The sequence below is a fragment of the Sus scrofa genome, chromosome 5, assembly GCF_054392235.1.
Source record: "Sus scrofa isolate SSC_HxYL_T2T_F1_AM1 chromosome 5, Sscrofa_HxYL_maternal_Yorkshire_Landrace_v2.0, whole genome shotgun sequence".
NCBI lineage: Eukaryota > Metazoa > Chordata > Mammalia > Artiodactyla > Suidae > Sus > Sus scrofa.
This window is the reverse complement of record NC_139387.1, coordinates 92,647,819-92,669,153: the sequence shown is the minus strand read 5'-3', so window position 1 is coordinate 92,669,153 and position 21,335 is coordinate 92,647,819. Positions and strand designations below refer to the sequence as shown.

Genomic DNA, 21,335 nt, shown 5'->3' with positions numbered 1-21,335 from the left:
TTGTCAATTACATGAGTCCACCATGGCTTTCTTTTTTTATTTTAGAGACTCAAGTTTTGGCTTCAAATTCACGAAAGAGTGAAAAGTGTTTCAAGGGATAAACAAAAAGAATTGGAATACAATGCATGCACCTTGATGGTTCTCAAAAAAACCACCAAAAAAAAAGAAAATATATTTGGAGAAGATGAGGGATACTTGAATATGAACTAAATATCAGAAGATGTTAAATTTGTTCCATTTTTTTGGCGTGATAATGATATTGTGGGCATGTAGGAGACTATTTCAATTTTTATGGGATATTTGCTAAAATATTAGGGGCAAAGTTTCCTGGTTTCCATAATTTGCTTTCAAGTGGTACAGAAAGTTATATACCATATATTTTTTCATACACATATATGCATTCACAAACACAAAAATATTTAAATATATGTATACTTAGATGTATAAATTTCATATACATATGGACAGACAAAGCAAATACAGTTAAATAGTATTGTTGAATGGGTGTATATGAGAATGTATTGTACTTGGGGTTTTTTTTTGGGGGGTGGGCTTTTTTTTTTTTTTTTTTTTTGCTTTTTCGGGCCATACCTGTGGCATGTGGAGGTTCCCAGGTTAGGGGTCGAATCGGAGCTGCAGCTGCCACTGGCCTACACCGCAGACACAGCCAGCATGGGATCTGAGCCTCGTCTGCAACCTACACCACAGATCACGGCAATGCCAGATCCTTAACCCATTGAGCGAGGCCAGGGATAGAACCTGCATCCTCATGGATGCTAGTCAGATTCATTTCCGCTGAGCCATGACGGGAACTCCTGTACCTGTCTTTCAACTTTTCTTTATAGCTAAAAACTTTCATAATAAAAATTTAGAGAAGAAGTATTCATTCTATAGAGGCCATGTCATCTGCTTGGCTTTAGGAAGAAAACTCAATTAAATTATAAATCAAAGGTTAAAAATACTTTAAACACATCAATGTTAATGTACTTAATACTAGTTATCTATACATTTAATGGTTAAGATAGTAAGCCTTCTGTGTATTTTACTGCAATTTTTTTCATTTTAAATTAAATTTTTAAGGCCTCTACCTGGCACTGTCTCTGGGAATCAGTTTTGTTCAGGAAATAGGAGACAAAAGCACAGATTTTAAAAACATGCTTCAGTTTTACCAGTGCAGTGAGAACACAGGAGAAAAAGCAAAAAATGAGAAAATAAAAGAACGCTAGCTGATCAGGTGAGACTCTAGAAGAAAAGAGAATTTCTTGGGAGAAAGAAGAAGGCCCTAGAGAAAAAGCCAAATCAATATAAAAGGAAAATAAGAAATCTTCAAAGCTAGGTTAGAACACTAAAAAGAAAGGACATATGCTATAAAATGAAAAGATGAGTTGATACTAAAAGAGAGAGGATACCTGAGGTGCAAAGAAACCTTATAGAGGAGGGGCCGAGGTTTGAGAGAGAAGCTTGGAATGAATTGTATCCCCCCCAAAGTCATATGTTAGAGTCCTTCTCACAGCCCTCAGAAGGAACCAGCCCTGCTGACAGCTCGATCTGAGACTTCTGGCCTCCAGAACTGAGACAATACATTTCTGTTGTTTTAGGTCATACAGTTTGTAGCAGGTACTTTGTTACAGCAGCTGTAACACATTAATTCACCCCACAAAGGAAGCCCAGGTCAGAACACTTCTCAGAAGCACCCCCATTAAGTCTGTTAAAAGTCCATCAGGAACTGGAGAAACATCCTGAAAACTAGGGGTGCTACATGAGGTCATCACAGAATATGTGGACCAACTGGCGAGGGAAGACAGGCTGTCAGGGCCGAAATACCAAAACTGTATTAAGTTTGACAAGATGACACAGCTATTTCAAGAAGAGACATAGGTATTGCTTACGCCCTAAGGAATCAAGCCTGGGAATTTTCTAAGTGAGGAGTTTACGATGAAAGAGAAAGGGGGGAGAGACATTCTAAGGCGGAGGCAGGCAGGACAATAATACATTGAGCCCAGGCCTAAGCTGATGCTAGTCTGATGGGAGAATATCTCCTGGCTGGAATTACACATTTTAAGAAGCTGAAGGCAGACAAGATGCATGTCAACAATGAATGCTCTAGACAGAGCCAGAACTCCTTGATTCTCTCTCTTGCGTTATGAGGAAAAGCCACAGTGTGAAAATCTAATAGAATAGGTTAGCAAAAGAGATGTCTTGGTGCAGGAGGGGGAGGTAAAGAAATAAAGAAAAAGTAGGCGTTCCCATCGTGGTGCAGTGGAAGCGCATCCGACGAGGAGGAACTGTGAGGTGCAGGTCCAATCCCTGGCCTCCATCAGTGGGTTAAAGATCTGGCACTATTAAGGATCTGGCACTGCTGTGGGCTGTGGTGTGGGTCGCAGGTGCGGCTCGGATCCTGCCTTGCTGCGCCTGTGGCGTAGGCCAGCAGCTACAGCTCCAATTTGACCCTCAGCCCAGGAACCACCATATGCTGCAGGTGTGGCCCTAAAGAGCAAAATAAATTTAAAAAAATATTTTAAAAAATTAAAAAAAGAAAGAGTAAAAAGACACTAGGATCGTTCAGGATTAGCCCTGTTTACGAAGAGAAAGAATGGGACCAACTAAGAAGTTAGGTCTTTATTTTGTTTTGTTTTTTAAACTCAACTGAGACATCCCAGGAAGATTAGGGGAACCATGGAGGAAAATGGACCAGTAGGTCACATCCTATCATTTCAGGCACAGGTGTAGTGAAGGAAATGGTTTTGTTCTTCTGAAGTATCAGAAGTCAAGCCCAGAAGAAAAAGGAAAAAAAGAAAAAAAAAAAAAAAAAAAAAAAGCAGGAAAGGCAAGGTCCAAGATAGAACCCACTGTAAAAAAGTGTTTATTTTCACCCGGGCCCTAGGAACACATCAGAGACAGTAACAACAGTTTTAAGCCAGGGATCGGCTGAAGGAGGCAAAACTCATATGCCTGGGTGAGAAAGTCCACAAACTTTCCTGCAAAGGGCCAGCTTTAATAAGCATTTTTGTCTTTGTAAGCCACACAGTCTCAAGCGCTACTCTTCAACTGGGCCTTGGGGTATGAATGAAGCCACATGCCGTGTAGAAACGAATGGGCATGGCTGTGGTGCAATAAAACTTGATATATGGACATCAAGATTGGTTTTTGTGTAAACAGCGTGTCATGCCATATGTTTCTTTTGATTTTTTTCAGCCATTTAAAATGTAAAAACCATTACATTTATCGGTAAATGTCATAAATGAATGTTTCATATAAATGTAAATATAAACTGATAGTTTACCAATTTTTAAAAAAGGCAATGGAGTGGATTCTGCCCACAGGCTACAGTTTGCAAACACCTAGTCTAGGCAATTCCAAAACAAGAGCCCATGGTAACAGACACTGTAGCAAAGGCCTAGAAATGCCTCTCCCTGGAAAAAGCAGAGGCAACACCCCACAGGGCTCACGCTCAGTTCTCCCCTGGGGTGGCAAAGCTGTAGCCCTCAAAAGACAGATGGGAGTAAGGAGGTTTTGCATAAGCTAAAGGGAAGAGAAGGGCATCACAAATAATCATCTAGGCATGTCACTTGGGTAAATTTCTAAATTTCACAAAAGCTAGTCTCTGAGACAGGAAGTATTATGTATAGAGGAATTTTCCCCAAGATACAGTAAACACAGGGTCTGGTGCCATAATTAATCTCTTGAGAAAGGTTCTCCTGAGTTTCTATTTGTTCATCATGGTCTCCAAGCAACTGGCACAAACTAACTGATATCCTAGTGAGGCTGAGACTTGGCTGACTTTCTCTTTGCACGTGTGTGTTTCCACTGTCTCTCTCCTTCTTTCAGATACCCCTGAATGTCTGGTCAAGAACATACCAAGTTCAGGGTTCCAGGAAGATCATCTTGCTTATAATAACTACTCAAAAGGCAAAGGATGTGACTATGTTTTAAATTTTCTGCTTGATAGCTGTATTTATATGTGACCTATTCAGATTTTAGACTCCTTAAAAGTGGGGCTTTTGAAAGACTGTAGTTTGAGCAATTTCAGTATTCCTGAGAAGGTGTATCAGTCAGCATAAGCTAGGTTATTATGTAGTAACAAACAATTCCAAAACATAATCTTGCCACCAACAGTTTGTTTTTCCATCCGTACCTGTCTATTACAAGTCAACAAGGGGATTCTGCTTATCACAGTAAATCAAGGACCCCGTCCATTGGATATTCCACTTCAAGCTGATATTTCCACAACTGCCAGGGCAGAAGGACTAAGCAGAGTGCACACAGGCTCTTAAAGGTTCCACCAGGAGGTAAAACATTCCATTGGTCAATGTGAGTCATATATTAGGTATAACTTCAAAGCCAGTAGCAATGTGAAATCTATCATGTGCCATGAAAGAACAAAGCAGAAAATATTTAATTCATAGTACTGAAAATTCTCACAGAAAACAACATCCATTCCAAGAGTTCTGCTCTTGGAATGGGATCAGCAGGGACTCTGGAGCCCCAGGATGCAGGTTTGATCCCCAGCCCAGAACAATGGGTTCAGGATCCAGTGTTGCCACAGCTGCGATGCAGGTCACAACTGCAGCTCAGATCTGATCCCTGGCCTAGGAACTCCATATGCCGAGGGAAGGCCCAAAAATAAAACAAAACGAAAAACAATATCCATTCTAACAGAAGAAAACCAGAGCTGCCAATGGTAAGGAACTCGATTCTATCCGGGGTCTGAGGAAGACCCCTCTGAGATTTAGCAGAATGGCAAATTAGTAAGAGCTCTAACTGCTTTGCACTTAAATTTATATAAAGGAAAAGAAAATTTCGTTCTTAGACTTTCAATTGGGGGGATGTTTTTAAATTGCTGGTATGATATTCTTTGAAGATTTTTAGTTGTCATCTGGGCTCACAACCTCATTTCTGATATACCATATTAGCTAACATAGCTGAGCAGAAACTGAAATGAGAAATAGAATGGGGACTTACTTTCAGCCAAGAATGCAGACCAATCTTGCTTATGATTTAATGCTTGTTCCTCTTCTGTCCCATTTCAGAGCCTTCTGGTAACAGAAGACACACCTCCTACTTTGAGTCACAGGCGGACACACAGAGGAGCTGTGGTTGGTGTTAGGAGTGTGGTTTTGAGCAATAAGGAAGAAGGAAATCACCACACCGCACGTGGAAATTCCTAAGAATTAATACAAGAGCGAAAAGCTGGGGACTCTCAGGGAAGTACATTAGTCCCTTGGATGAGTGGTCCTGAAGTCAAGGTTTAGAGAAACAACATCGGGAACCTGGTTGTTGCCACAATCAGGATGCAATCCCCAACTGAGTTTTACCCACAATAAAGCTGATTTTTTTAAAATCTCCATCTGACTACTACATCTACTTCTCAAATGGTTTAAAATCTGGAACAGGAAAAGGTGTGATTAAAACCAGAACAGAGGAGTTCCCGTCGTGGTGCAGTGGAAACAATCCAACTAGGAATCATGAGGTTGTGGGTTCGATTCCTGGCCTCACTCAGTGGGTTAAGGATCTGGCATTGACGTGAGCTGTGGTGTAGGTCACAGACACGGCTCAGATCTGGCGTTGCTGTGGCTGCGGTGAAGGCCAGAGGCTACAGCTCCAATTCAACCCCTAGCCTGGGAACCTTCATATGTCTTGGGTGCAACCCTAAAAAGACAAAAGACAATAAAATAAAATAAAATAAAAACAGAAAACCTTCAAGCAGAACACTTCTTTCAAATATAATCTTAGAACCTGAAAATACAAACAGAGTAAAATTGGAATAATTTTAGTGAAAGGGGAGAAAAGAGAGTTAGCGTGCTCCTCATCCCCTATGGAGCCTATGGGTGCTCCTTAGAGCACAGCTTGAAAATCACTGCCTTAAAAGAATTAGAAATGCCAGTGGGCCATTTAATGCATATGGTAATCTGGCCACTTTTAAGGTGGTGAGGCCACCACAAGAGCCTAATCCCGACATCATCCCATACAAAACATTCCTGTGCATCTACAAGCATCTATAAGGAGTCTTTTCCTCATTGATTATACTGGGTACTCTTTTTTTGTTTGTAAGATTTTTTATTTATTCAATTACACTTGATTTATAGTTGATTGCCCAGTTGTCCAGTCGATTTCTGCTATACAGCAAAGTAACCCAGTCATTCGTCTGTATATATACTAGGTACTCTTGAAGTTTAACATATGTAAGAATCACCTGGGATTCGTATCTGCAATACAGATTCCTGGGCTCCACTCACAAAGATAACATTCACTGATTCTGGGGAGGATCTTAAGAAACAGGTTAAACCTGGGTCAGGTGTCCTGAAGACTACACTTTCAGACACACTAGACTCAAGTGCAGAGAATGTGAAAAGAAAAACTAATGAATATATTTAAAACATCCACTGGGCCTAGATGACAAAAAGTGCCTTGAATGCCAAGTGAAGACATTTGGACCACAGGGAGCCATTTAAGCTATTTGAACAGCAGAGGGACATGATTAGAGGTGAATTTTTAGAGAGAGAATCTGAAAGCCGGATGTGAAATAAGCAAAATAAGGGAAAATAACTTGAGAGGTTATTACAAGAGTCTAAGAAAGTGATCTGGAGTTTTTGGATTTGAACGGTGACATTGAGAATGGAGAAAATGACATAGGTAACAGCTTATGTTACGGACTGAAGTTTGTGTCCCCTGCAAAATTCACATACTGAAGCCCTAACCTGCATTGTGATGGTATGTAGAGATAGGACTTCTGCAAGATAAGTAGGGTTAAATGAGGTCACCAGAGTGGGACACTCTTGATGGGATTAGTGTCATTATAAGAAGTGACACCAGAGAGCTTTCGTGCTCTCTCTATACCATGTAAGGACACAGCAAGAAGACGGCCATCTGCCAGCCAGGAAGAGAGCTGTCGTCAGGACCTGATGATGATGGCACCTTGATCTTGGATTTCCTGGCCTCCACGTTTCTGTTATTTAAGCAATCCAGTCTATGGTATTTTGTTTTGGAAACCTGTGATGACTGACAGTCTGCAAAGACAGAATCAATACAGTTTGGCAGGTAGGAACTGAAAAACAAAAGGAAAATAGGTTCCTCTAGGAGATCAGGGTTTCCCATTTAACTAAAAGGCAAGACGGTTGTTCCTTTAACAAAAGGGAAGAGAATGGACTGGCAATGCCACAGGCCCTGCCGAAGTGGTAATGGGTCAGTCCTCAGGGACCACATAATCCCTCCAACCATAATCAGATGGTGTGGTGTCAACATTCAACAACAAGGCAGCCAATCTGCAGGTTGACCAAGGATGTATGAGCTGCCCTGGCTCAAAGCCCTGAGCACAGCTGGTCAGGTTACTTGTCTCAGGAATCTGGGGAGAACACAACACACACACAGGCACAAGGAAATAAGACTATTAAATGCAGGTGACCCTGAAAGGGTGCTAAGGAGAGTCATGAACTTGAAAAGAACCACAAAGCATTAGTAAAATAAAGAAGCAAAAACAGTAAGAGGGAAAAACCTAATCCAGCAGTTAGGTCAGAAGGAAGCAAGACATGCAGAAAGTGAGTCCCATTAATAGTGAAGCACTCAAGTAGAAAACTACCAAGAGCTGTAGCTGAGGTCCCTTCACTGGGCATTTGGGGATCCTGTGGTCACTTGCAACACAGTAAGCGCTCAAGAAACTTTGAGAGTTGAAAACAAAGGTCATTCGAGTCTTGTCCCATCTTCCAGTCCCTGCCCTTCTTGAAGCTGTGATGTTTCTTTTCTCCAGGTTTCCACATGCTCAGAACCTGCTCCTCATCGTTTGGCGACCTGAATGAGAATTTGCTCACACTGAAGCAGGAGTGTGGCTGAGGCAGGGACATACCGCATCCAGGGTCCTTCCAGGAAATCGACGCATAGAGGACCAAAGTGCTGAGAATCTAGAACTGGAGCTTGGGAGAGAGGTCAAGGCCCGTGTGGATTTGAAGGTCATGCCCATGAAAGCAATACATTAAGACTAACTCAAAGCAGATCACACAGGTGGAGAAAAGAGACCAGCGTAAGCCCTGAGGGAATCCTTCTAAAGGGGAGAAGAGACGGGGAGACAGAAGCCATCTTTTGGAAGGTCCTAGCCTATGCTGCACCAAGATCATATACGATCCTTTGCACTGACCATTCAAACAGGGCTGCTTTTATCTTAAACAAAGCACCGTTTAGTAGGAGACCTCCTTCCCTGGCTTCATATTTTCATGTAGGGGGGCCATCGCAAGAGTAACTGTCCTGGCTTCTTGCCCGCCCCCCTACTCACTTCTCCCCAGGAGAAGAGGAATGACTTACCTAATTGATGCAAAGGGAATAGGAACAGCTATAAAGCAGGCTTAAGTGGGATGGACTCTGAGTAAAAGCAATTGGGAATGACATATGAGTGAACCTGTTAGATTCTCAGACTTAAGCCGTGTTCTCTCGTCTCTGCTCTGCAATAATCAACCTAAGGAGATCTATTGGATCCAGGTGCCCATCTCTCAACTGGTCCTAAAATTTGGGCAGGGCAAAGAAAGGCATTTTGTTTTAAATTTCACTCTGTTGCAAACTCATTACTCAGAGAGCAGATGCCGAGACAGAGGTCAGAATGTGGGAAGTTGGTTGGGGAATCAGCATCAGGATCAACACCTGCGGAGTAAGGGAAAGAAGTGGGACTGCAGGAGAAGAGCATAGGCTGCGATGCCTCATGGGGCTGCCAGATTTAGCAAACTAAACATGCTGGGTGCCCAGTTAAATGTGAATTTCAGAGAATCAGCAGAAAGAATTTTAGCAGCAATATGTTCCATGCAATATTTGGGACATGCTGATTCTAAAAAATTATTTGTTGCTTATCTAAAATTCAAATTTACTCAGACATCCTGTATTTATTTTATCTGGCAACCCTAAATCCTCAGCCACCCGGCAGGGAGCTCTGGAGCTGGGAGAGGCCTTTCAACCTGTCCTGATTTGGGCAAGGGTGCTGGATATTACAGGCTAGTCACTGGATGCAGCTGCTCCAGGGAAAAGCCTACAAGCTTGAGCAAAGTGGTTCTCTTCAGCCACGGGCAATTCCTGGAAAGGATTGGCAGCTGGAGAGCGTCAGCCAATGATAAACAGCCAGGAGGCTAAGTCCTTCAGGACTGGAGGCAGGTGGCGGGGAAACTGGGTGGTGCAATAGAGGCTCCATGTCTTGCATCTCTCTCCCCTAAAAACCCTCTAACAATGATTCATTGTTTATTTAACCCCGTCTGTGTTTTCAGCAATATGCTAGGTCCTAGAGGCACTTCTACTCTTGTTGAAAACTATCCTTTGAATGAAAGAGAGAAGCCAATCTAAATATTTGAAAACCAGGCAAATCCAGGCAAATCTGACCCTGAAAGTGGCCCTAAAGTAAATTCCTTGAAGAAATCCGATCCCAAAGATTCTAGGTGGGGAAAGGCTTGATCTTATCAGTGTGTCCATATTCAATCAGAGATAAAAGAAGTCCAACTAAAAGAATCACGGTCTTACTGATAGGACAGCTGTGGATTAAGCATAGGTTCTTTCTTGAAGATAAACCCAGAGGCAAGCTTTGGAGTAACTCAGGTGATGGCCGGTGGAAGCAATCACATGTAAAATCCGTTAAAGAAAAGGTTATTGACTTTAAATAAGTTTGTCTGTTACACATAATTGTATAAAACACTTCACACTGTTAAAAAAAAACCAGCCATCTAATTAAAAGTAATCCAGTTGAAAAACAGGTAAAGATGTAAGCATATAACTTACAGATGGCAAGAATCAAATGTTCCAAACCACTCATATGAATATGAGTAAATATGAATATCGCTCATATGAATAAATTCAGTTAGTAAAATGATATATAAAGTTAATGAAATTAAGTTAATAGATCAAGCTATTAAACTCATGATGTATCAATTTTTGACCATTACTCTGTCAAAAACTGTAAAGAGCCCATGATTTTACCCTACTTTCAAGCTAACAAGTTAGCTTATGACAGCATTATATACACTCTGACAAAAGAATACAAGCTCCCTACCCCCCAAAAAAAATTAGATGTTCTGACCAGCAAATACATGTATAAAATCTGTTTGGTGCTTATGTTCCTAATTTTAAGCAACTGGCATTCTGGTATATGCATCAGTCTCTTAGAAGTTTGGTTAGTGTGAGTCAATTACCACATGTATGATAAGCTGTGGAAGTTGATTAAATGATATAGCAATATCCTCAGACAGGCAAACCTGGAAACAGAGTCAGGACTCAGCATGATTATACAAAGCTACTGTCAACCTGCTGCACGGTCTTTCTCAAAGACATCTATCTCTCCGACCTTTTGCGGGCCCTCATCAAACAAAAACATTTTCAGCTATTCCTCTTTTGAGATTACCTCCTACCCATCTTATTATCATAGTTATTTCCAGTTTATTCGTACCTGTTAAAAAATAGTATCCAAACTTGAACATACTACTTCAGAGGCACTCTGAACAGCACAGACTATATCATCTTCGCTGGACCTATTTTTGTCTGAATATGCCCTAAGTATGAACCAGCTTCTTCCCCAGCTACTATGCTTGCAGAGTCTTCTCAAGCTTGTATTTCACCCTCACTCCCAAGTTGTTTTCACCTGGGAAAGGAAGCGAGTAAAAGCAGATGAGAGTTTTGTGCTGTGGAATCAGACTTCCTAAGTTTGAGTTCTTGTTCTGCCGTGAGCTGACTAGGTTATGTTGGGAAAGTTACTTCATGTGTTTAAATCTTAATTTTCTCACCTGTAAAACAGGAATGATGACAAAAATATCCACTTCAAAGGGTTGTTGTAAGGAGTAAGTAAGTTACTGCAGAAGAAATACTGGTACAATGCAGGCTATTTCCCATGCACTGCATTCCACGTTGCACTGAATAGATCTTATTTAATCCTTACGAGAATGCTATGATGTATATATTATTGCGTCCATTTTACAGATGGGAAATCTGAGGTGCATAGAGTTTAAGTAACTTGCCTGAGGTGAAATATTTGCAGAGTTGCAATAAGATTTTCCTGACTTCAAAGACCATGTTCTTTCTCTTGCACCCTTTAAAGGCATCCTTCCCCTTCCTGTATTTCCACATTTTTTCAAGTCTTCACACGGTATAATAAAGAGGTTATTAAGAGGGCAAGCTCTCCGGGCAGACCGTCTTGTTTGATGAACTGGAGAAAGTTACTTAATCTCTTAATGATCTGTGCCAAGTTACTCAACGTCTCCATGCCTCAGTCTCCCCATCTCTAAAATTCGAATTTTAATAGCAATGCCCACCTCAGAGATTTCAGGGCTGATTAAATGAGATAGCATTTAACACGGTGCCTATCCATTGGCTAGGACATAATAGAGGTTAGTGTTGCTATTCCCACTCCAGGTCAACTTGCTGATCCTAAGTCTGCTTAGGAAACAATTCTAGAGTATTTCCAGGCATCCACATCAAATTCACAAAACTTCTCTAAACTTTCTCAAATACATGTTCCTACGTCCAAGATAAGTCAGACTGTGTCTAGATTCTTTTCCTCACCTGTATGAACTCCAAGATGATAGGACTGAAAAGAGGGAGACAGAGGCCCTCACAACTCATAAAATGCATCGGAAGGCCCAGAAATAACAGAAGGCTGTCTTCAGCTATGACTCATCAAGGGCTATTTGCATCAGTTCCTACTGCTTTACCACAGCTCCCTCTAAATTTATCCCCACAACTCACATGTGGGGGGCACTGATTAGAAAAAGTTATTTTGTACATCCACCCAGCCGCCAGGAGACCCTCACCCCCACACTCAGCAAAACGGGTTCAGATAACGAAGCTTCTGGCATTTCAAGGCAAAGACAAGGACCCCACAATCCCCAGAGAAGGTCTGCGGAATATTGATCACTGTCCCCATTTTACTGCCGAGGAAGATGGGGCTTGTCCAGGCCATTATCTGTATTTTACCCAAGCCACAGATTTGACTAAGGGGTGGAGATGAGAGTTCACTCAGGGTCACTCCAGGTGGAAGGAGCCTGTGGGTTGCAAACAGCAACACCTCCCACACGGGCCCCCCCTCCACATGGCACCCACATGAGTTTTACCGTATCTTCCTACCTCCCACAGGATTGTTAACGTAAGGTTTGTTTCATCAATGCACTTTTTCACTACCTAAATTGATGAGGGAATACCAGTCTAAATAGTAAAGCTATGAAATAACAGGTTTCATACACCATGTATATTTTATTTAAGACATTTTTAAGTGTATTCATTTCCTAGGGCTGCCATAACAAAATACTACAGATGGGGTTAAAACAACAGAAATTTATTCTCTCACTGTGCAGGAGGCCAGGACTTCAAAATAAAGGTGTCAGTAGGGTCGGTTCCTCCTGGAGAAGAAACTATTCCATAGCCCCCTCCTAGTTTCTTGATGTTCCTTGGCTTGTCCATACACTGTTCCAACTTCTGCCTTCATAGTCATGTGACTTTTTTCTCTCTGTACAAGTCTGTCTAATCTCTCTCTCCTTTGTCTTATAAAGGCACTAGTCATGGATTCAGGGCCAACCCTAAGTCTAAGATTATTTCATCTTTGGAGTTCCTGTCGTGTGTAAATCCAATGAGGAACCATGAGGTTGCGTGTTCAATCCCTGGCCTCGCTCAGTGCCATGAGCTGTGGTGTAGCCGGCAGCAACAGCTCTGATTAGCCTGGGAACCTCCATATGCCTCGGGTGCAGCCCTAAAAAGACAAAAGACAAAAAAAAAAAAAGATTATTTCATCTTTGATCCTTAACTAATTACATCTGCAGACTCTACTTCCAAATAAGATCACATTCTGAGGTTCTGTACGAGCTTCCGGAATTTTTAGGAGGACACAGTTCAACCCACTACCAGTGAATAATGACTAAAATGGTTTTGAAAGCTCAGCCATGCATCACCTAAAATCATCTTGCATCCTGCTAGCGGTTTGCAAACCACACTAGGGAGACCTTGGTGTTCAAACATTTAGAGATCCTTGGGCAGCTCCTCTAGTTTTAAAAGCAGCATATTAAGGAGTTCCTGTTGTGACGCAGCGGAAATGACTCCGACTAGTATCCATGAGGATGCGGTTCCATCCCTGGCCTTGCTCAGTGGATTAAGGATCCAGCGCTGCCTCGAGCTGTAGTGTAGGCTGCAGACACGGCTCGTATCCCGTCGCTGTAGCTGTGGTGTAGGCTGGCAGCTGTAGCTCCTATTTGACCTCTAGCCTGGAAACCTCCATATGCCACAGGTGCAGCCCTAAAAAGAGCAAAAAATAAATAAATAGAATAAAAGCAGCAGACTAAGGAGGCTACGCTTCCTTCACTACATTTGAACCAATGAATGTTTTGGTAAATCAAGAAGTTGGTCCCCTAGGTAGAACTGATTCTCTGGTTTTGAGAACTCAGGAAATATTATTAATAATAGATTTTTTCAAGTGCTCTCTCAATAAGGTAGGTGAACACTAGCTTATGGCATGGTTCATTATTTTCTGAAATCTGCAGTTGTGCACGTACAGCTCTCTCTGTGGGTTGTATTTGGGGATTTATTAAGTCTTCTCTCCACAGAGACAACCAAAGGATCTTCAGATAAATTTGCAATTTAAAAGAAGCTATTAGGCAATGGTGGACATCCTGAAATTCCATTTTGAGCATAAAGGCAGGATGCCTGAGAGCACTAAATAGGAACCCAGAGGAAGCCCAAACATTCAGTCTACAAGAGAAGGATGGAAAGGGAAATTCTATTCTCAGCAGTCTTTATGTGACTCACAGGTTAAATAATATTCAGAAGACCTTACTCTTTTAAATGCAAGACTTTAGCTCTCTCTAAAAAAGTATGTATTGGATAGGAGTTCTGGTTGTGGCACCATGGAAACAAATCTGACTAGTATCCGTGAGGACGCGGTTCAATCCCCGGCCTCCCTCAGTGGGGCCGGGATCCAGCGTTGCCGTGAGCTGTGATTTAGGCTGACAGCTGTAGCTCCAATTCCAGCCCCTAGCCTGAGAACATCCATACCATGGTGCAGACCTAAAAAGCAAAAATAAATCAATCAATTTTTAAAAATTAAAGTATGTATTGTATAAAAGAAATTAAAAGATCTCAGGGAAGGAGTTCCCATTGTGGCTCAGCGGAAAGGAACCTGACTAGTAAGGATACTATGGTTTGATCCCTGGCCCTGCTCAGTAAGTTAAAGATCTAGTGTTGCCACAACTGCGGCTTAGGTCACAAGTGCGGCTTAGATCCGATCCCTGGCCTGGGAGCTCCATATGCCACAGGGTGCCCAAAAATGAAAAAAAAGCAAAACAAAACAAGAGAAGAGGGAGCTCCCTTCTGACACAGCAGGTTAAGGAGCCAGCATTGGTTCAGGTCACTGCTGTAGCTCGAGGTCGGTCTCTGGCCCAGGAACTTCCACATGCCCACAGGCATGACCGAAAACAACATGCGAAGAAACTGTCTTAAATAAAAAATTATCAGATGGTGGAGATCAATTACTGTATGGGCTTGATGCAAAATATTATAAAAGATGCATAAGAGCAGATGCTGTACTTGGAAACATCTCAATAAGCCTATTTCCATAAACACATATGGTGTAGGAACTTTCGCATCCATACTACCTTAGTGTTTATACTGAGTTAAATAATTCAAGATGGTGTAACCAGCTTATAGAAATGTGATAAAACACTTTAAATAAACTGAGTTGTTGCCATGACGAATAACCTGAACAAAAGAAACAACCACCACCAAAAAACGAGAGAAGGGGAAGGCCCCCAAATTGAAAGTTTCAGTATTTTTTTTTCTTTGGCAAAAACTCAAAGTACAAGATCTGACTAACCCTACCTTGTGTTTCCACCAACGACCTGTCTTAAAGAAACCACCCACTTTCATGTATGAATGTCTGCTGGCCTTCAAACAGTCTTTGTCACTATCTGACTCAACAGCACTCGACATCATCGCCAACAGAGAGAGCTTCGTAGAACATCCCTGCAGAATTTGCTCAGAGACTGTCCACTCATCTCACAAGAAATGCATTGCCCAAATGAGTAAGAAGGCTTTGGAGGGCCAAAGAAAAGCAACTCCAAATGAAACTGTGTTGCTTTGCCAGAAACACACTTTTTTTTTTTTTTTTTTTTGTCTTTTTGCCTTTCTAGGGCCACACCCACAGCATATGGAGGTTCCCAGGCTAGGGGTCTGATCAGGGCTGTGGCCACTGGCCTACACCACAGCCACAGCAACACCAGATCCGAGCCATGTCTGCAACCTACACCACAGCTCCATGGCAACGCCAGATCCTTAACCCACTGAGCGAGGCCAGGGATTGAACCCACAGCTTCACGATTCCTAGTTGGATTCGTTAACCACTGAGCCACGACAGGAACTCCAGAGAAACATACATTTTTAACAGGAGACAGGTAGCATTCTGATACGATTTTAGAGGGAACGAAATGGGCGTGGGGTAGGGCAGAAGGGCCCACTGGAAGAAAATGTGGAGAATGAGAAAGAAATTGTGGTTTACTCTACCCCTCTTTCAGGAATTCAAAGCAGGTATCAATGTACTAAAAAAAGTATGGAAGGCAGCAGGAAAGAAAACTGTTTAACATATCCTTTCTCAAACACTGACTTAACTACAAATCCCTTTTTTTTTTTTTTGCCATGCCCATGGCATGTGGAAGTTCCCAGGCTAGGGATCAACCTTGAACCACAGCTGTGACCCAAGCCACAGCAGTAACAATGTCAGATCCTTAACCCACCGAGCCACCAGGGAACGCCTGCAAATCCTTTTCTTCATGTTACAACTTTTAATATCCCAAGTCTTCAGGATGTGTTTTGAGGACCGTGGTAGCCTAAGACAGCTCCAAGATGGCCCGCTGATTCTTAGCTCTTAGGAATCCCACCTTTGTCTAGTCCCTTCCCACATTCAATAGAGCTGAGCAATATGTGAAAAATGGTAGAGTGTGACTTTGGGGCTAGCCCATTAGATATGGATTTCACCTTGTCCTCTCCTGATTGCTCACCCTGGGAAAAGCCAACCACCATGTCATGAGGACGCTCAAGCTGCCCGTGGACAAGCCGACGAGGAAAGGAACTGAGCACATGTGAGTGAACTGTCTTGGAAGTGAATCTTCTAGGAAAGCCTTCAGATGACTTCAGCCCCAGTTGAAATCTTTTTTTTTTTTTTTCTCCTTTTAGGGCCACACCGGCAGCATATGGAAGTTTCCTGACTCGGAGTCAAATCAGAGCTGCAGCTGCTGGCCTACACCACAGCAACACAGGATCTGAGCCACATCTGCAACCTACACCATAGCTTGCAGCAATGCTGGATCCTTAACCCATTGGGTGAGGCCAGGGATCGAACCCACATCCTCATGGATACTACGTTGGGTTCTTAACGCACTGAGCCACAATGGGAACTCCTCCAGCAGACATCCTGACTGATCCTCAGAAGGAACCCTGAGCCAGAACTACCCAGCTAAGCCAGCACTGAATTTCAAACCACCAGAGACTATGTGAGATCATAAATATTTATTGTCATTTTAAGTCACTAATTTTGAAGGTAACCAGTTACGCAGGGATAGATAACTATATTAACCTAAAGCATTTGGTATTAATCATTTTAGTTTGTCATTTAACCAAATATGAAACTCTAATGTGAAATATGTTTTTACACCTTTCTGTCTCTCTAGACACAAAGGGATGGACTCATACAAGTGAATCAAGTTCATTCCTTAGGATTATTGTAACTAAAGCTGAACAAAAAGATTTATTCCAGTTCCCATCGTGGCGCAGTGGTTAACGAATCCGACTAGGAACCATGACGTTGCGGGTTCGGTCCCTGCCCTTGCTCAGTGGGTTAACGATCCGGCGTTGCCGTGAGCTGTGGTGTAGGTCGCAGATGCGGCTCGGATCCCGCGTTGCTGTGGCTCTGGCGTAGGCTGGCAGCTACAGCTCCGATTGGACCCCTAGCCTGGGAACCTCCATATGCCGCGGGAGCGGCTCAAGAAATGGCAAAAAGACAAAAAAAAAAAAAAAGATTTATTCCCTGGTGGTGAGGCCAAGAGATATGAGACTCAGGAGCTGCCAGTGGCCATATTTCATGCTGTGTAAAGAAAACTTTCCCAAGAGGAAGAAGTTGACAACACAGAGAGAAGTAAGGCTGAGAGACGAAGAAAAAAATATCTGGTAGGAATCTAAACCCTAGTTCCAGTGGCCCCTGATACCACACCTGCCACTCAGGCTTCTCAATGTGAAACTTCCAACAAGTTCCCCTTTTTGTATAAGTTCGTTTTAAGTTGGGTTTCAAACCCTTGCCTCCAAAAGAATCTTGATTGACACCCCCCACACACATCAGTTCATGCTTCCCCTAGCACAGCACTGGCCACGCTGGGCTGTAACTGCCGTTGCTTATCTACCTCCCCGCCCACAGAGTGGCCTTCGGGTTCACAGCATTCGGCCCTTCTCTGGAAACTGCACTCAGCAGACAGGGCAGGACTCCAACAACCATGTCTATACTTCATCACCTTGGGCCCTGAACCATAGCTGATTCACCTGAGGTGGACTAATCAGATTCTCCCTCTAGGAATGTGAAACTGACGCACACAGAGACTGGACACAGAAACCCCTTGGCACTAACAATAGCAGTCCCAGAGAAGACTGGTAACCTCTAGCTAATAAGGTACCCCAAGGTGCCTTAATCTCAGCTCCTTCTGTGAATTCTCAAAGAACCTGCAAGATTCTTCGAGCAAGCTTCCAGCGTCACTTCTGCTCCTTAAAACCAAAAGAAACTTGACCAATGCATGCTCCCACCGTTGTACTCTCCATGAAAGCAGAAAAGCTCACAAGGTCATCATTGTGTCTCAAGGGCCAGCACAGTCCCTAGCATGGAGTCAGACTCACTAAAGAGTTCACGAATGACTGAAGTTCACTGCACTCAGTTGGAGATACTCTTCTCAGCTAGATGGGAAAATCTCGATTCTTTTACTCCCTTGCCTTCAAGGTCTTGAATTCCTCTGTCCTGACCTTGGTTCCCCCCATGCTCTCAGCTATAGGACCAGTGAGTCCTTCGTAGGCAGCACATCGCATCCCTGATCAAGATACACATGAGAACTAGAAGTCCCAGGCCTCCCACCATCCAAGAAACTGTACCTTTGACCGAACGCCCAGGGTCACGAGTCCTACCATCCTGCTTTCACTGTGTGCCTTGTCGTTGCTGAGCTGGAGCCATGCCGACGGGATGACTTCCTCGGCCAGGGCTGGCTTTCTCCTGACAATGCCATGTTTCCAGGAGGCTCTGACCTTCAAATGTTATTGCTCCTCTGGTCCTTGTTCCCAGCACTGTAGAAGGGGCTTTTTACCATGACCTTATTGCTTAGGGTGAGGAAGAATGAGTTCCAGGATCCACCTTTCCATAAAACCATCCTTCTAAGAACAGACTGTGTAGGAACAGAATGAAAAGAACTGGTAGGGAATGGGACAGAGCATGGGGTTATAAATCAAGTTCAACAATTTCCAGTTGCAGGGAGTTTCTGTTGTGGCTCAATGGTTAACGAACCTAACTAGCATCCATGAGGATAGGGGTTCAATCTCTGGCCTCGCTCAGTGGGTTAAGGATCCGGCGTTGCCATGAGCTGTGGTGTAGGTCGCAGACAGGGCTCAGATCCCGAGTTGCTGTGGCTGTGGTGTAGGCCAGCAGCTACAGTTCCAATTCGACCCCTAGCCTGGGAACCTCCATATGCCACAGGTGCGGCCGTAAAAAGAAAAAATAATAATAATAATGATTATAATAATTTCCAGTTGCAAGGAGAGGAGCTAGGAAATCGTGGCTAGCAGAGACTAAAGGACCAAAGTATATTGGGCAATGGCTGAGTTGATTACCTAAAATTCCCCCATTTTCTTCCTGTTCTAAGAGTCAGAGTTCGCTTTGGGGAATTGCCCCTCCTCTTTGCTTCATCATACGTGGAATTGATACACTTTCTCTCCAAACCTAAACAGCCTGAGCCAATCACCTTTTACCTCAGTGATCTATCATCATGTGGTATTTATCTGGTCGTAGCAACTGCTAAGCACATGACCTAAACTGGATTAATCAGAGTAAAGCCCCGCATCTTTTTTTTTTTCTTTTTGGAGAAGACAGTTTGTCGTTCTCTGACATAGAAGAAGTATTCTGACCCAGGAGCTATTGACAGCTGTCTTGCACCCATGAGGGCAGGAAGACTTTGGGTAAAGTTGGCACTTTGAAAGGTGAACTTGAAAAATGAACTAAGTCCTGGATGACATCATTGAGCTCCTAAATCAAACTAACCCTGAAGGCCATTCTACCACTCAACTTTGCAGTGATATAAGCCAATAAACTCATACACAGGTAAGTTTGAGTTCTGCTTCCTAGTACTTAACACCAAAAAGGTACGAACCAATACACAAGGGCTAACTAGCAGGCACCACACACTAGAACATGCACAGACCCATAAAGATGATTTCCTATAGTCTCTCATCCCTGCCCCACAGTGGTTATAAACCTACTGGTTTTAAAAGGGTGGATGTAGAGCTACTCTCTTAGAGTCATGTTTTGTACAGCCTCTCTTAGAAGAGCTAAAACATGATTCACTCCACTGAATCAACTAAACTTCTTTTTTTTTTTTTTTTTTGGCTGTGCCGGTGACATACAGAAATTCCCAGGCCAGGGATCAAACCCACACCACAGCTGCAACCCAAGCCATGGCAGTGACAACACGAGATCCTTAACCTGCTAAGCCAAGGAATTTCTATACTTCAATTTTTAAAAAAGATATGGTGTGCATATATGTACAATGAAATATCATTCAGCCATAAAAAAGAAGGAACGGAGTTCCTGTCATGGCTCAGTGGTTAATGAACACGATTAGTACCCATAAGGATGCAGTTTCAACCCCTGGCCTCGCTCAGTGGGTTAAGGATCCGGCATTGCCGTGAGCTGTGGTGAAGGTCTCAGATGCGGTTCGTATCTGGTATTGCTGTGGCCATGGAGTAGGCCGGCACCTGCAGCTTTGATTCAGTTCCTAGCCTGGGAACCTCCATATGCCACAGGTGCAGCCCTAAAAAGACAAAAAAGGGAAGAAGAAGAAGAAGCAATTCCTGCCATTTACAATAACAGAGACGGTCCTCGAGGGCATTGTGCTAAGTGAAATAAGTGAGACAGAGAAAGACAAATACTGTATGATCTCTCATGCAGGTGGAATCTAAAAAACAATAGCGAGAAATAAGCAAGCTGGTAGATACAGAAAACAGATCGGTGGTTGCCAGAATCAGGTGGGTGGAGGGTGGAAGAACTGGGTGGAAGGGGTCAGAAGCGACATGCTCCCAGTGATGAAAGGATGAAGTCTTGGGGATGTGATGCACAGCCTGGTGACGGTGGCTAACAAAACTGTACCGCATATTTGAAAGCTGTTAAAGAGAGGAGATCCTAAAAGAGTCATCACAAGAAAAAACAATTTTTTAAACTACCTATGGTACCAGATGTTAACCAGATTTATTGTGGTGATTCTTTCACAATATACACAAATATCAAATCACAATGCTGTATAGCTGAAAATAATATAATGTCAATATACGTTAACTATACCTCAATGAAAAATTATTTTTTTTGTCCTTTTAGGGCTGCGCCAGCAGCATACGGAGGTTCCCAGGCTAGAGGTCAAATCGGAGCTACAGCTGCTGGCCTATGCCACGGCCACAGCAACGAAGGATCTGCGTCCCATCTGCCACCTACACCTCAGCTCAAGGCAGCACCAGATCCTTAACCCAGTGAGCAAAGCCAGGGATCCAACCCAAGTCCTTGTGGATACTAGTGCAAAAATATTTTTATTGAGGAGTTCAAGTCATGGCTCAATGGAAATGAACCTGTACCCATGAGGATGCAGGGTCAATCCCTAGCCTCCCTCAATGGGTCAGGGATCTGGTGTTGCCATGAGCTGTGGTGTAGGTCCCAGACGAAGCTCGGATCCTGTGGTGCTATGGCTGTGGTGTAGACCACAGCTGCAGCTCCAATTTGATCCCCAGCCTGGGAACTTCCCTATGCTTTGGGTGAGGCCCTAAAAAGAAAAAAGAAAAAAATTTTAATTAAAAAATGTTTTAATTTTTCGAAAAAAGCTACCCCAGGAAGTTCCTTGATGGTCTAGTGATTAAGGATTTAGCATTATCACTATGATAGCTTGGATTCTATCTCCGGCCCAGGATCTTCCACAGCAGCACCCCCTAAAATATGTGATCCCACTGCCACAACACAATGGAAAAAGACAGTATGTTTGGCAATTAACAGTACATGGAACCTCAATGAAATTTTCCTTTTAAGGACCTACACTGTAAACAATGGAACTAGGCAGTTGTCTCAC

General features: G+C 43.0%; 1 protein-coding gene across 4 annotated transcripts in view; it reads right to left on the bottom strand.

Moving 5' to 3' along the window:
* LOC146403545 (uncharacterized) overlaps positions 1 to 21,335 on the bottom strand; it is a 104,051-nt gene that overhangs the window by 56,877 nt on the left and 25,839 nt on the right. Inside the window, exon 4 of one of the 4 annotated variants that reach the window (XM_084957500.1) lies at positions 12,182 to 14,001. The exons of the other annotated variants lie outside the window; for them this stretch is intronic. The gene's annotated coding sequence lies outside the window, so the exon portion shown is untranslated. Of the gene's footprint in view, positions 1 to 12,181; positions 14,002 to 21,335 lie in introns of those variants that run through there. 4 annotated transcript variants of the gene reach the window in all.